Here is a 13,910-nt window from a genome sequence, read left to right on the forward strand (position 1 = left end):
GCCAAATCAAGAATGAACTGCCATTCACAATTGCTACAAAGAGAATAAAATACATAGGAATACAACTTACAAGAAATGTAAAGGACCTCTTCAAGGAGAACTACAAACCACTGCTCAACCAAATAAGAGAGGACACAAATAGATGGAGAAACATTTCATGTTCATGGTTAGGAAGGATCAATATTGTGAAAATGACCATACTGCCCAAAGTAATTTACAGAATCAACGCTATCCCCATCCATCTACCAATGACCTTCTTCACAGAACTGGAAAAAAACACCTTAAACTTCAGATGGAACAAAAGAAAGCCCGCATAGCCAAGCCAATTCTAAGCAAAAAGAACAAAGAGGGAGGCATCACACTACCAGACTTCAAACTATACTACAAGGCTACAGTAATCAAAACAGAATGGTACTGGTACCAAAACAGAGATAGAGACCAATGGAACAGAACAGAGACATCAGAGGCAACACAACATACTTACAACCATCTGATCTTTGACAAACCTGACAAAAACAAGCAATGGGGAAAGGATTCCCTGTTTAATAAATGGTGTTGGGAAAACTGGCTAGCCATGTGCAGAAAGCAGAAACTGGACCACTTCCTGACACCTTACACTAAAAGTAACTCCAGATGGATTAAAGACTTAAACTTAAGACCTAACACCATAAAAACCCTCGAAGAAAATCTAGGCAAAACCATTCAGGACATAGGCATAGGCAAGGACTTCAAGACCAAAATACCAAAAGCATTGGCAACAAAAGGCGAAATAGACAAATGGGACCTAATCAAACTCCACAGCTTCTGTACGGCAAAAGAAACAGTCATTAGAGTGAACCAGCAACCAACAGAATGGGAAAAAATTTTGCAGTTTACCCATCTGACAAAGGGCTGATATCCAGAATCTACAAAGAACTAAAACAGATTTACAAGAAAAAAACAAGCCCATTCAAAAGTGGGCAAAGGACATGAACAGACACTTTACAAAAGAAGACATACATGAGGCCAACAAACATATGAAAAAATGCTCATCATCACTGGTCATTAGAGAAATGCAAATACCATCTCACGCCAGTTAGAATGGCAATCATTAAAAATTCTGGAGACAACAGGTTCTGGAGACGATGTAGAGAAATAGGACACTTTTACACTGTTAGTGGGAGTGTAAATTAGTTCAAACATTGTGGAAGACAGTGTGGCAATTCCTTAAGGACCTAGAAAGAGAAATTCCATTTGACCCAGCAATCCCATTACTGGGTATACATCCAAAGGATTATAAATCCTTCTACTATAAGGACACATGCACACGAATGTTCACTGCAGCACTGTTTACAATAGCAAAGACCTGGAACCAACCCAAATGCCCATCAATGATAGACTGGACAGGGAAAATATGGCACATATACACCATGGTATATTATGCAGCAATCAAAAATTATGAGTTCATGTCCTTTGTAGGGACATGGATTAACCTGGAAACCATCATTCTCAGCAAACTGACACAAGAACAGAAAATCAAACACCACATGTTCTCACTCATAGGCAGGTGTTGAACAATGAGAACACATGGACACAGCGGGGGGAGGACTACACACTGGGGTCTGTTGTGGGGAAATAGGGGCTGGACAGCAGGGGTGGGAAATTGGGGAGAGACAGCATGGGGAGAAATGCAAGATAAAGGTGATGGGAAGGAAGGTAGCAAATCACACTGCCACGTGTGTACCTATGCAACAATCTTGCATGTTCTTCACATGTACCCCAAAACCTAAAATGCAATAAAAAAATTTTTTTTTAAAGTAACAACAGGCTCTCGACTCAAGATGGCGCTGTGAGAACAACCCAGGATTGGACCTCTCGCTGTGTCCGCGGAGAGATGAGTCTGAGCTGCATTTCCAGACTGATCTTTGTTGCCCACGGAAAGGAAAAATTCCCAAGTGAAGAGGAGACGTGGGACGCCAGGCAGAACCTCCACCTGGTGAAGCCGGCAGCCGGGGTGGCGGCGGCCGGCCCTACCCAGCGCTCCCTACAGGGCGCGCTTGTCCGGGTGCCCCGTTGAACTGGCAACCAGAGACGTGAGAGGGCTGGACTTGAGACTGAGCTAGACTTGGACAGTGGGCCAGCCCAGGGGATTGCAGGGACAGAGCGTTAGGGGTGGCCCAGTGGGACGAACAAAACCGCAATTTCAAACAAGCCCCGTGCAGACGGCCCAAGATGCTCTGAGGGGGAGGGGCGCCACCATTACCGAGGCAACCCGCCCCAACTGAGATACACGCCCATTGCTGATGCAGCCAGCAGTTGCCGAGGCAACCCGTCCCTACTGAGATACACGCCCACTGCTGACGCATCCTGCCGTTGCCGAGGCAACCCGCTACAACAGAGAGACTCCGCCGCAGGGTGTGGCGGAGAACAGCAGAGCCAGGGCGAGCGTCACAACAGCAGGGCGAAGCCTCAGCAGGCAAACAGTGGCTAGTCTGCGTCCTAGCTGGGCAGGACCTCAACGGACATCCAAAAATAAAGCCCAAACCACTCAACACAGAGCATTTGAGAAAAAAAAAGGGTTTTTTTAATGAGTTCTGTTGCAGCAGAATCAAACATAGCAGCCTAACAGCCCTGAATGAACAACAGAGCTCACAGCTCAGCAATTAAGCCCCTATAAAGTACAAACTGTCTCCTCAAGCAGCTCCCTGACCCCTGTATATCCAAAAGTCTGACATTAGGCAGGCATCATCCTGGGACAAAGATAGCAGAAAAAGAAACTGGTAGCATCCCTCGCTGTGCCACAGCTGCTAGAGGTGCACCCCAGACAAGCAGGGTCTGGAGCGAACCTCAGCAGTCATACAGCGAAAGGGCTAGACTGGTAGAAGGAAAACCAAGCAACAGAAATACTTCATCATCAACATTCTGGGTGTCCACTCAGAGACCCAATCGAAAAGTCAGCAACTATGCAGACGACCAACGGACAAATACACAAAGATGGGAAGAAACCAGCGCAAAAAGGAGGAAAACACCCGAAACCAGAACACCTCGCCTCCTAGAAAGGACCAAAATTCCTCCCCAACAAGGGAACAAAGCTGGACGGAGAATGACTGTGACAAAATGACGGAATTAGACTTCAGAAGATGGATAATGAGAAACCTTTGTGAGCTAAAAGATCATGTATTAAATCAATGCAAAGAAACTAAGAACCTTGAAAAAAGATTCGAGGAAATGATAACAAGAATGGATAACTTAGAGAGGAATATGAAGGAATTAAAGGAGCTGAAAAACACAATACGAGAACTTCACGAAGCATGCACAAGTTTCAATAGCCGAATCGACCAAGCAGAAGAAAGAATATCTGAAGTGGAAGACCAACTCAATGAAATAAAACGAGAAACCGAGATTAGAGAAAAAAGCGCAAAAAGGAATGAACAAAGTCTCCAAGAAATGTGGGACTTTGTGAAAAGACCTAACCTACGTTTGATAGGTGTACCAGAAGGGGACGAAGAGAATGAATCCAAGCTGGAAAATACTCTTCCCTACGTTTGATAGGTGTACCAGAAGGGGACGAAGAGAATGAATCCAAGCTGGAAAATACTCTTCAGGACATCACCCAGGAAATTTATCCCACCTAGCAAGACAGGCCAACACTCAATTGCAGGAAATACAGAGAACACCACAAAGATATTCCACAAGAAGAGCAACCCCAAGGCACATAATCATTAGATTCAACAAGGTTGAAATAAAGGAGAGAATACTAAGGGCAGCCAGAGAGAAAGGCTGGGTCACACACAAAGGGAAGCCCATCAGACTCACAGCAGATCTCTTGGCAGAAACACTACAAGCCAGAAGAGAGTGGGGGCCAATATTCAACATTCTTAAAGAGAAGAACTTTCAACCCAGAATTTCATATCCAGCCAAACTGAGCTTCAGAAGTGAAGGAAAAATAAAATCCTTTGTGAACAAGCAAGTACTCAGAGATTTTGTCACCACCAGGCCTGCTTTACAAGAGCTCCTGAAAGAGGCACTACACATAGAAAGGATCAACCAGTACCAGCCATTCCAAAATCACACTGAATGCTAAAGAGCATCAACATAATGAAGAATCTACAACAACTAACAGGCAAAACAGCCACTTAGCATCAAAATGGCAGTATCAAATTCACACATAACAATATGAACCCTAAATGTAAATGGACTAAATGCACCAATCAAAAGACACAGACTGGCAAATTGGATAAAAATCCAAAACCCATCAGTGTGCTGTATCCAGGAAACCCATCTCACATGCAAGGATACACAAAGGCTCAAAATAAAGGGATGGAGGAAGATTTACCAAGCAAACGGAAAGCAAAAAAAAGCAGGAGTTGCAATTCTCATCTCTGATAAAATAGACTTTAAACCCACAAAGATCAAAAGAGACAAAGAAGGCCATTACATAATGGTAAAAGGATCGATACAACAAGAAGAGCTAACGATCCTAAACATATATGGACCCAATGCAGGAGCACCCAAATACATAAGGCAAGTTCTTAATGACTTACAAAAGGACTTAGACTCCCACACAATGATAGTGGGAGACTTTAACACTCCACTGTCAATACTAGACAGATCAACCAGACAGAAAATCAACAAGGATATCCAGGGCTTGAACTCAGACCTGGAGCAAGCAAACCTGATAGACATTTACAGAACTCTCCACCCCAAATCCACAGAATACACATTCTTCTCAGCACCACATCACACCTACTCTAAAATTGACCACATAATTGGAAGTAAAGCACTGCTCAACAAATGCAAAACAACTGAAATCATAACAAACAGCCTCTCAGACCATAGTGCAATCAAGTTAGAACTCAGAATTCAGAAACCGACCCAGAACTGCACAGCTTCATGGAAACTGAACAACTGGCTCTTGAATGTTGACTGGGTAAACAACGAAATGAAGGCAGAAATAAAGAAGTTCTTCGAAACCAATGAGAATGAAGACACAACGTGCCAGAACCTCTGGGACACATTTAAAGCAGTCTCTAGAGGAAAGTATATAGCAATAAGTGCCCATATGAGGAGAATGGAGAGATCCAAAATTGACACCCTATCGTCAAAATTGAAAGAGCTAGAGGAGCAAGATCAAAAAAACTCAAAACCCAGCAGAAGACAAGAAATCACTAAGATCAGAGCTGAGCTGAAGGAGATTGAGACACGAAAAACCCTTCAAAAAATCAATAAATCCAAGAGCTTGTTTTTTGAAAAGATCAACAAAATAGACAGACCACTAGTCAGATTGATTAAAAAGAAAAGAGAGAACAACCAAATAGATGCAATAAAAAATAATAAAGGGGAAATCACCACAGATTCCACAGAAATTCAAACCATCATCAGAGAATATTACGAACAACTCTATGCGCATAAACTAGTGAACCTGGAAGAAATGGATAAATTCCTGGACTCCTGTGTCCTCCCAAGCCTACACCAGGAGGAAGCTGAAACTATGAATAGACCAATAACAAGGTCTGAAGTTGAGGCAGCAATTAAGAGCCTACCACACAAAAAAAGCCCAGGTCCAGACGGGTTCACAGCCGAATTCTACCAGACACACAAAGAGGAGCTGGTACCATTCCTTCTAAAACTATTTCAAACAATCCAAAAAGAGGGAATCCTTCCCAAATCATTTTATGAGACCAACATCATTCTGATACCAAAACCTTGCAGAGACCCAACTAGAAAAGAAAACTTCAGGCCAATATCCATGATGAACATAGATGCAAACATCTTCAATAAAATATTGGCAAGCCGATTGCAACAGCAAATCAAAAAACTTATTCATCATGATCAAGTAGGATTCATCCCGGGGATGCAAGGCTGGTTCAACATACGCAAGTCTATCAACGTAATTCACCACATAAACAGAACCAAAAACAAAAACCACATGATTATCTCAATTGACGCACAGAAGGCATTTGACAAAATTCAACAGCCCTTTATGCTAAAAACCCTCAATAAACTCGGTATCGATGGAACGTATCTCAAAGTAATAAAAGCTATTTATGACAAACCAACAGCCAATATCATACTGAATGGGCAAAAACTGGAAGCATTCCCTTTGAAATCCGGCACTAGACAAGGATGCCCTCTTTCACCACTCCTATTCAATATAGTTCTGGAAGTTCTAGCCAGAGCAATCAGGCAAGAAAAAGAAATAAAGGGTATTCAAATAGGAAAGGTGGAAGCCAAATTGTCTCTATTTGCAGACGACATGACAGTATACCTAGAAGACCCCATTGCCTCAGCCCGAAAACTCCTGAAACTGATAAGCAACTTCAGCAAAGCCTCAGGATATAAAATCAATGTGCAAAAATCACGAGCATTCGTCTACACCAATAACAGACTTAAAGAAAGCCAAATCAAGAGCGAACTGCCATTTGCAATTGCTACATAAACAATAAAATACCTTGGAATACAACTCACAAGGAACGTAAGAGACCTCTTCAAGGAGAACTACACACCACTGCTCAATGAAATCAGAGAGGACACAAACAGATGGAGAAACATTCCATGTTCATGGTTAGGAAGAATTAATATCGTGAAAATGGCTATACTGCCCAAAGTAATTTACAGAATCAACGCTATCCCCATCAAGCTACCATTGACTTTCTTCACAGAACTGGAAAAAAACACCATGAACTTCATATGGAACCAAAAGAGAGCCCGCATAGCCAAATCAATTCTAAGCAAAAAGAACACAGCAGGGGGCATCACACTACCGGATTTCAAACTATACTACAAGGCTACAGTAATCAAAACAGCATGGTACTGGTACCAAAACAGAGATATAGACCAATGGAACAAAACAGAGGCACCGGAGGCAACACAACATACATACAACTATACAATCTGTGATAAACCTGACAAAAACAAGCAATGGGGCAAGGATTCCATGTTTAACAAATGGTGTTGGGAAAACTGGCTAGCCATGTGCAGAAAGCAGAAACTGGACCCCTTCCTGACACCTTACACTAAAATTAACTCCAGATGGATTAAAGACTTAAACATAAGACCTGGCATCATAAAAACCCTAGAAGGAAATCTAGGCAAAACTATCCAGCACATAGGAGTAGGCAAGGACTTCATGAACAAAACACCAAAAGCATTGGCAACAAAAGCCAAAATAGACAAATGGGACCTAATGAAACTCCACAGCTTCTGCACGGCAAAAGAAACAGTCACTAGAGTGGATCGGCAACCAACAGAATGGGAAAAAATTTTCGCACTTTACCCATCTGACAAAGGGCTGATATCCAGAATTTACAAAGAACTCAAACAGATTTACAGGAAAAAAACAAACAAGCCCATTCAAAAGTGGGCAAAGGATATGAACAGACACTTTACGAAAGAAGACATATATGAGGCCAACAATCATATGAAAAAATGCTCATCGTCACTGGTCATCAGAGAGATGCAAATCAAAACCACATTGAGATACCATCTCACGCCAGTTAGAATGGCGATCATTAAAAAATCTGGAGACAACAGATGCTGGAGAGGATGTGGAGAAAAAGGAACACTTTTACACTGTTGGGAGTGTAAATTAGTTCAACCATTGTGGAAGACAGTGTGGCGATTCCTCAAGGCCTTAGAAATAGAAATTCCATTTGACCCAGCAATCCCATTACTGGGTATATATCCAAAGGACTATAAATCGTTCTACTATAAGGATACATGTACACGAATGTTCATTGCAGCACTGTTTACAATAGCAAAGACCTGGAATCAACCCAAATGCCCATTGATAATAGACTGGATTGGAAAAATGTGGCACATATACACCATGGAATATTATGCAGCAATCAGAAATGATGAGTTTGTGTCATTTGTAGGGACATGGATGAATCTGGAGAACGTCATCCTCAGCCAACTGACACAAGAACAGAAAATGAAACACCGCATATTCTCACTCATAGGTGGGTGATGAAAAATGAGAACACATGGACACAGAAAGGGGAGTACTAAACAGTGGGGTCTATTGGGGGGAAAATGGGAGGGCCAGTGGGAGGGGGAGGTGGGGAGGGATAGCCTGGGGAGAAATGCCAAATGTGGGTGAAGGGGAGAAGAAAAGCAAAGCACACTGCCATGTGTGTACCTACGCAACTGTCTTGCATGCTCTGCTCATGTACCCCAAAACCTAAAATCCAATAAAAAATTAAAAAAAAAAAAGCCATGAAAAAAAAAAAAAGCAACAACAAAAAAAAACTATATAAATCCAACAAGATGGGAAGAAACCAGCACAAGAAAAATGAAAGCATCAAAAACCACAATGTGTCTCCCCAACTATGAGATCACAACTCCTCACCAGAAAGGGAACAAAGCAGGACAGAGAATGAATTTGATGAATTGACAGAAGCAGGCTTCAGAAGGTGGGTAGTAACAAACTTCTCCGAGTTAAAGCAACATGTTGTATCCCTATGCTAAGAAACGAAAAAAGGTTAGACAAAATGCTATGTAGAATAACCAGCTTAGAGAAGAACATAAATGACTTGATGGAGCTGAGAAACACAGCACAAGAACTTCATGAAGCATACACAAGTTTCAATAGCCAAATAGATCGAGCAGAAGAAAGGATATCAGACACTGAAGATCAACTCAATGAAATAAAATAAGGAGGCAAGAAAAGAGAACAAAGAGTGAAAAGAATTGAATAAAGCCTTCAAGAAATATAGGATTACGTGAATAGACCTAATCTATACCTGATCAGTGTACCGGAAGATGATGGGGAGAATGAATCCAGGCTGGAAAATACTCTTCAGGATATTATCCAGGAGAACTTCCCCAACCTAGCAAGGCAAGCCAACATTCAACTACAGGAAATACAGAGAACACCACAATGATACTCCTCTAGAAAAGCAACCCCAAGGCACATAATAATCAGGTTCACCAGGGTTGAAGTGAAGGAAAAAATACTAAGGGGAGCCAGAGAGAAAGGTTGGGTCACCCACAAAGGGAAGCACATCAGACTCACAGTGGATCTCTCGGCAGAAACCCTACAAGCCAAAAGAGAGTGGGGACCAATATTGAACATCCTTAAAGAAAAGAACTTTCAACCCAGAATTTCATATCCAGCCAAACTAAGCTTCATAAGTGATGGAGAAATGAAATCCTTTACAGACAAACAAAATCTGCTGAGAGAATTTGTAACTACCAGACCTGCCCTGCAAGAGCTCCTGAAGGAAGCACTAAATGCAGAAAGGAAAAACCAGTATCAGCCACTGCAAAAAAGAACCAAATAGTAAAGATCAATGATGCAATGAAGAAATTACGCCAACCAACGGGCAAAACAACCAACCAGTAATAAAATGGCAGGATCGAATTCACACATAACAATATTAACATTAAATGTAAATGGACTAAATGCCCCAATCAAAAGACACAGACTGGCAAATTGAATAAAAAACAAAGAACCATCAGTGTGCTGTATTTAGGAGACCCATCTCACGTGCAAAGACACACATAGATTCAAAATAAAGGGATGTAAGATTTACCAAGCAAATGGAGAACAAAAAAAGCAGGGGTGGCAATCCTAGTCCCTGATAAAACAGACTTTAAAACAGCAAAAATCAAAAGAGGCAAAGAAGGGCATTATATAATGGTAAAAGGGTCAATACAACAAGAAGAGCTAACTATTCTAAATATATATACGCACCCAATACAGGAGCACCCAGATACATAAAGCAAGTCCTTAACCACCTACAAAGAGACTTAGACTCCTGCACAATAATAGTGGGAGACTTTAACACTCCACTGTCAATATTAGACAGATCAATGAGACAAAAAATCAACAAGGAAATCTAGGACTTGAATGCAGAGCTGGACCAAGTGAACTCAATAGACATTTACAGAACTCTTAACCCCAAATCCACAGAATATACATTCTTCTCAGCACCACATTGTACTTACTCTAAAATCAACCACATAATTGGAAGTAAATCATTCCTCAGCAAATGCAAAAGAACAGAAATCATAACAAACAGTCTTTCAAACCACAGTGCAATCAAACTAGAACTCAGAATTAAGAAACTAACTCAAAACCACACAACTTCATGGAAAATGAACAACTTGCTCCTGAGTATAGACTGGATAAACAAAGAAAAGAAGGCAGAAATAAAGATATTCTTTGAAACTAATAAGAACGAAAAGATAATATGCCAGAATCTCTGGGGCACATTTAAAACAGTGCCTATTGGGAAATTCATAGCAATAAATGCCCACATGAGGAGAAAAGAAAGGTCTAAAATCGATACCCTATCATCAAAATGGAAAAAGTTAGAGAAGCAAGATTAGAAAAACTCAAAAACTAGCAGATGAGAAGAAGAAATAAAGATCAGAGCAGGACTGAAGGTGATAGAGACACAAAAAACCCTTCAAAAAATCAACAAATACAGAAGCTGGTTTTTTGAAAAGATCAACAAAATAGATAGACTGCTAGCCAGACTAATAAAAAAGAAAAGAGAGAAGAATCAAATAGATGCAATAAAAAATGATAAAGGGGACATCATCACCGATTCCACAGAAATACAAACTACCATCAGAGATTCCTACAAACAACTCTATGCATACAAACCAGTAAATCTGGAAGAAATGGATAAATTCCTGGACACTTGCACTCTACCAAGACTAAACCAGGAAGAAGTTGAATACCTGAACAGACCAATAACAAGGACTGAAATTGAGACAGCAATAGCCTACCAACTAAAAAAAAGCCCAGGTCCAGATGGGTTTACAGCCAAATTCTACCAGGTGTACAAAGAGGAGCTGGTACCATTCCTTCTGAAACTATTCCAAACAATACAAAAAGAGGGAATCCTCCCCAACTCCTTTTATCAGGCCAACATCATCCTAATACCAAAACCAGGCAGAGATACAACTAAAAAAGAAAACTTCAGGTCAATATTCATGATGAACATTGACGCAAAACTCTTCAATAAAATACTGGTAAACAGAATGCAACAGTAAATAAAAAAGCTTACTCATCATGGTCAAGGAGGCTTCATCCTAGGGATGCAAGGCTGGTTTCACATACACAGGTCTATAAATGTAATCCATCACATAAACAGAACCAAAGACAAAAATCACATGATTATCTCAATAGATGCAGAGAAGGCCTTTGACAAAATTCAACAGCACTTTATGCTAAAAATCCTCAATAAACTAGATATTGATGGTACATACCACAAAATAATAAAAGCTACTTACAACAAACCCACTGCCAATATCATACTGAACAGACAAAATCTGGAAGCATTCCCTTTGAGATCTGGCACAAGACAAGGATGCCCTCTTTCATCACTCCCATTCAATATAGTATTGGAAGTTCTAGCCAGAGCAATCAGGCAAGAAAAAGAAATAAAGCATATTTAATTATGAAAAGAAGAAGCCAAATTATCCCTATTTGCAGATGACATGAATGTATATTTAGAAGATCCCATCATCTCAGCCCAAAGTCTCCTTAAACTGATAAGCAACTTCAGCAAAGTCTCAGGATACAAAATCAATGTGCAGAAATCACAAGCATTTCTGTACACCAATAACAGACAGAGAGCCAAATAAAAAGTGAACTCCCATTCACAATTGTTACAAAGAGAATCAAATACCTAGGAATACAATTAACAAAGGATGTAAAGGACCTCATAAACAGATGGAAAACCATTCCATGCTCATGGTTGGGAAGAAACAACATCATGAAAATGGCCATACTGCCCAAAGTAATTTATAGATTCAGCACTATCCCATCAAGCTACCACAGACCTTCTTCACAGAACTAAAAAAAACACTTCAAACTTCATATGGAACCAAAAGAGAGCCTGCATAGCCAAAACAATGCTAGGCAAAAAGAACAAAGCTGGAGGCTTCATGCTGCCTGACTTCAAACTATACTACAAGGCCACAGTAATCAAAACAGCATGGTAGTGGTACCAAAACAAAGACATAGACCAATGGAACAAAACAGAGGCCTCAGAAGCAACACTACACATCTACAATCATCTGATCTTTGACAAACCTGAGAAAAACAAGCAATGGGGAAAGGATTCCCTGTTTAATAAATGGTGCTGGAAAAACTGGCTAGCCATGTGCAGAAAGAAGAAACTGGACCCCTTCCTGACACCTTACACTAAAATTAATTCCAGATAAATTAAAGATCTAAACTTAAGACCTAACACCATAAAAACCCTAGAAGAAAACCTAGGCAAAACCATTCAGGACATAGGCATAGGCAAGGACTTCATAGCTAAACACCAAAAGCATGGGCAACAAAAGCCAAAATAGACAAATGGGATCTAATTAAACTCCAGAGCTTCTGCACAGTGAAAGAAACAATCATTAGAGTAAACTGGCAACGAACAGAATGGGAAAAAATTTTTGCAATCTATCCATTTGACAAAGGGATAATATCCAGAATCCACAAAGAACTAAAACAGATTTATTTTTAATTTTTTAAATATATATTTTATTGCATTTTAGGTTTTGGGGTACATGTGAAGAACATGCAAGATTGTTGCATAGGTACATACATGGCAATGTGGTTTGCTGCCTTACTCCCATCACCTATATCTGGCATTTCTCCCCATGTTATCCCTCCCCAACTCCCTACCCATCACTGTCCCTCCCCTAGTTCCCCCTATGGACCCTGGTGTGTGATGCTCCCCTCCCTGTGTCCATGTGTTCTCATTGTTCAACACCCACCTATGAGTGAGAACATGTGGTGTTTGATTTTCTGTTCTTGTGTCAGTTTGCTGAGAATGATGATTTCCAGTTTCATCCATGTCCCCATGAAGGACATAACTCATTGTTTTTTATGGTTGTGTAGTATTCCATGGTGTATATGTGCCACATTTTCCCTGTCCAGTCTATCACTGATGGGCATTTTGTGCCACATTTTCCCTGTCCAGTCTATCACTGATGGGCATTTGGGTTGGTTCCATGTTTTTCTATTGTAAACAGTGCTACAAATGAACATACCTGTGCATGTGTCCTTATAGTAGGAAGATTTATAATCCTTTGGATATATACCCAGTAATGGGATTGCTGGGTCAAATGGTATTTCTATTTCTAGGTCCTTGAGGAAGTGCCACACTGTTTTCCACAATGGTTGAACTAATTTACACACCCACCAACAGAAATAAAAGTGTCCTATTTCTCCACATCGTCTCCAGCATCTGTTGTCTCCAGAATTTTTAATGATCGCTATTCTAACTGGCGTGAGATGGTATCTCAATAGTTAGGGTTAGAGTTAGGGTGATCTTTGACAAACCTGAGAAAAACAAGCAATGGGACAGGATTCCCTGTTTAATAAATGGTGCTGGGAAAACTGGCTAGCAATGTGCAGGAAGCAGAAACTGGACCCCTTCCTGACACCTTACACTAAAATTAACTCTAGATGGATTAAAGATCTAAACATAAGATCTAACACCACAAAAACCCTCGAAGAAAACCTAGGCAAAACCATTCAGGACATAGGCATAGGCAAGGACTTCATGACTAAAACACCAAAAGCATTGGCAACAAAAGCCAAAATAGACAAATGGTACCTAATTAAACTCCAGAGCTTCTGCATGGCAAAAGAAATGATGATTAAATTGGCAACTAAGAGAATGGAAATTTTTTTTGCAATCTACCCATCTGACAAAGGGCTAATATCCAGAATCTACAAAGAACTAAAACAGATTTACAAGAAAAAAACAAACCCATCCAAAAGTGGATGAAAGATATGAACAGACGCTTTACAAAAGAAGATATATATGAGGCCAACAAACGTATGAAAAAATGCTCATCATCACTGGTCATTAGAAAAATGCAAATCAAAACTACATTGAGATACCATGTCCCGCCAGTTAATGGCGATCATTAAAAAATCTGGAGACAACAGATGCTGGAGAGGA

Source organism: Callithrix jacchus, chromosome 11 (genome assembly GCF_049354715.1).
Source record: "Callithrix jacchus isolate 240 chromosome 11, calJac240_pri, whole genome shotgun sequence".
In the NCBI taxonomy this organism is placed as follows: domain Eukaryota; kingdom Metazoa; phylum Chordata; class Mammalia; order Primates; family Cebidae; genus Callithrix; species Callithrix jacchus.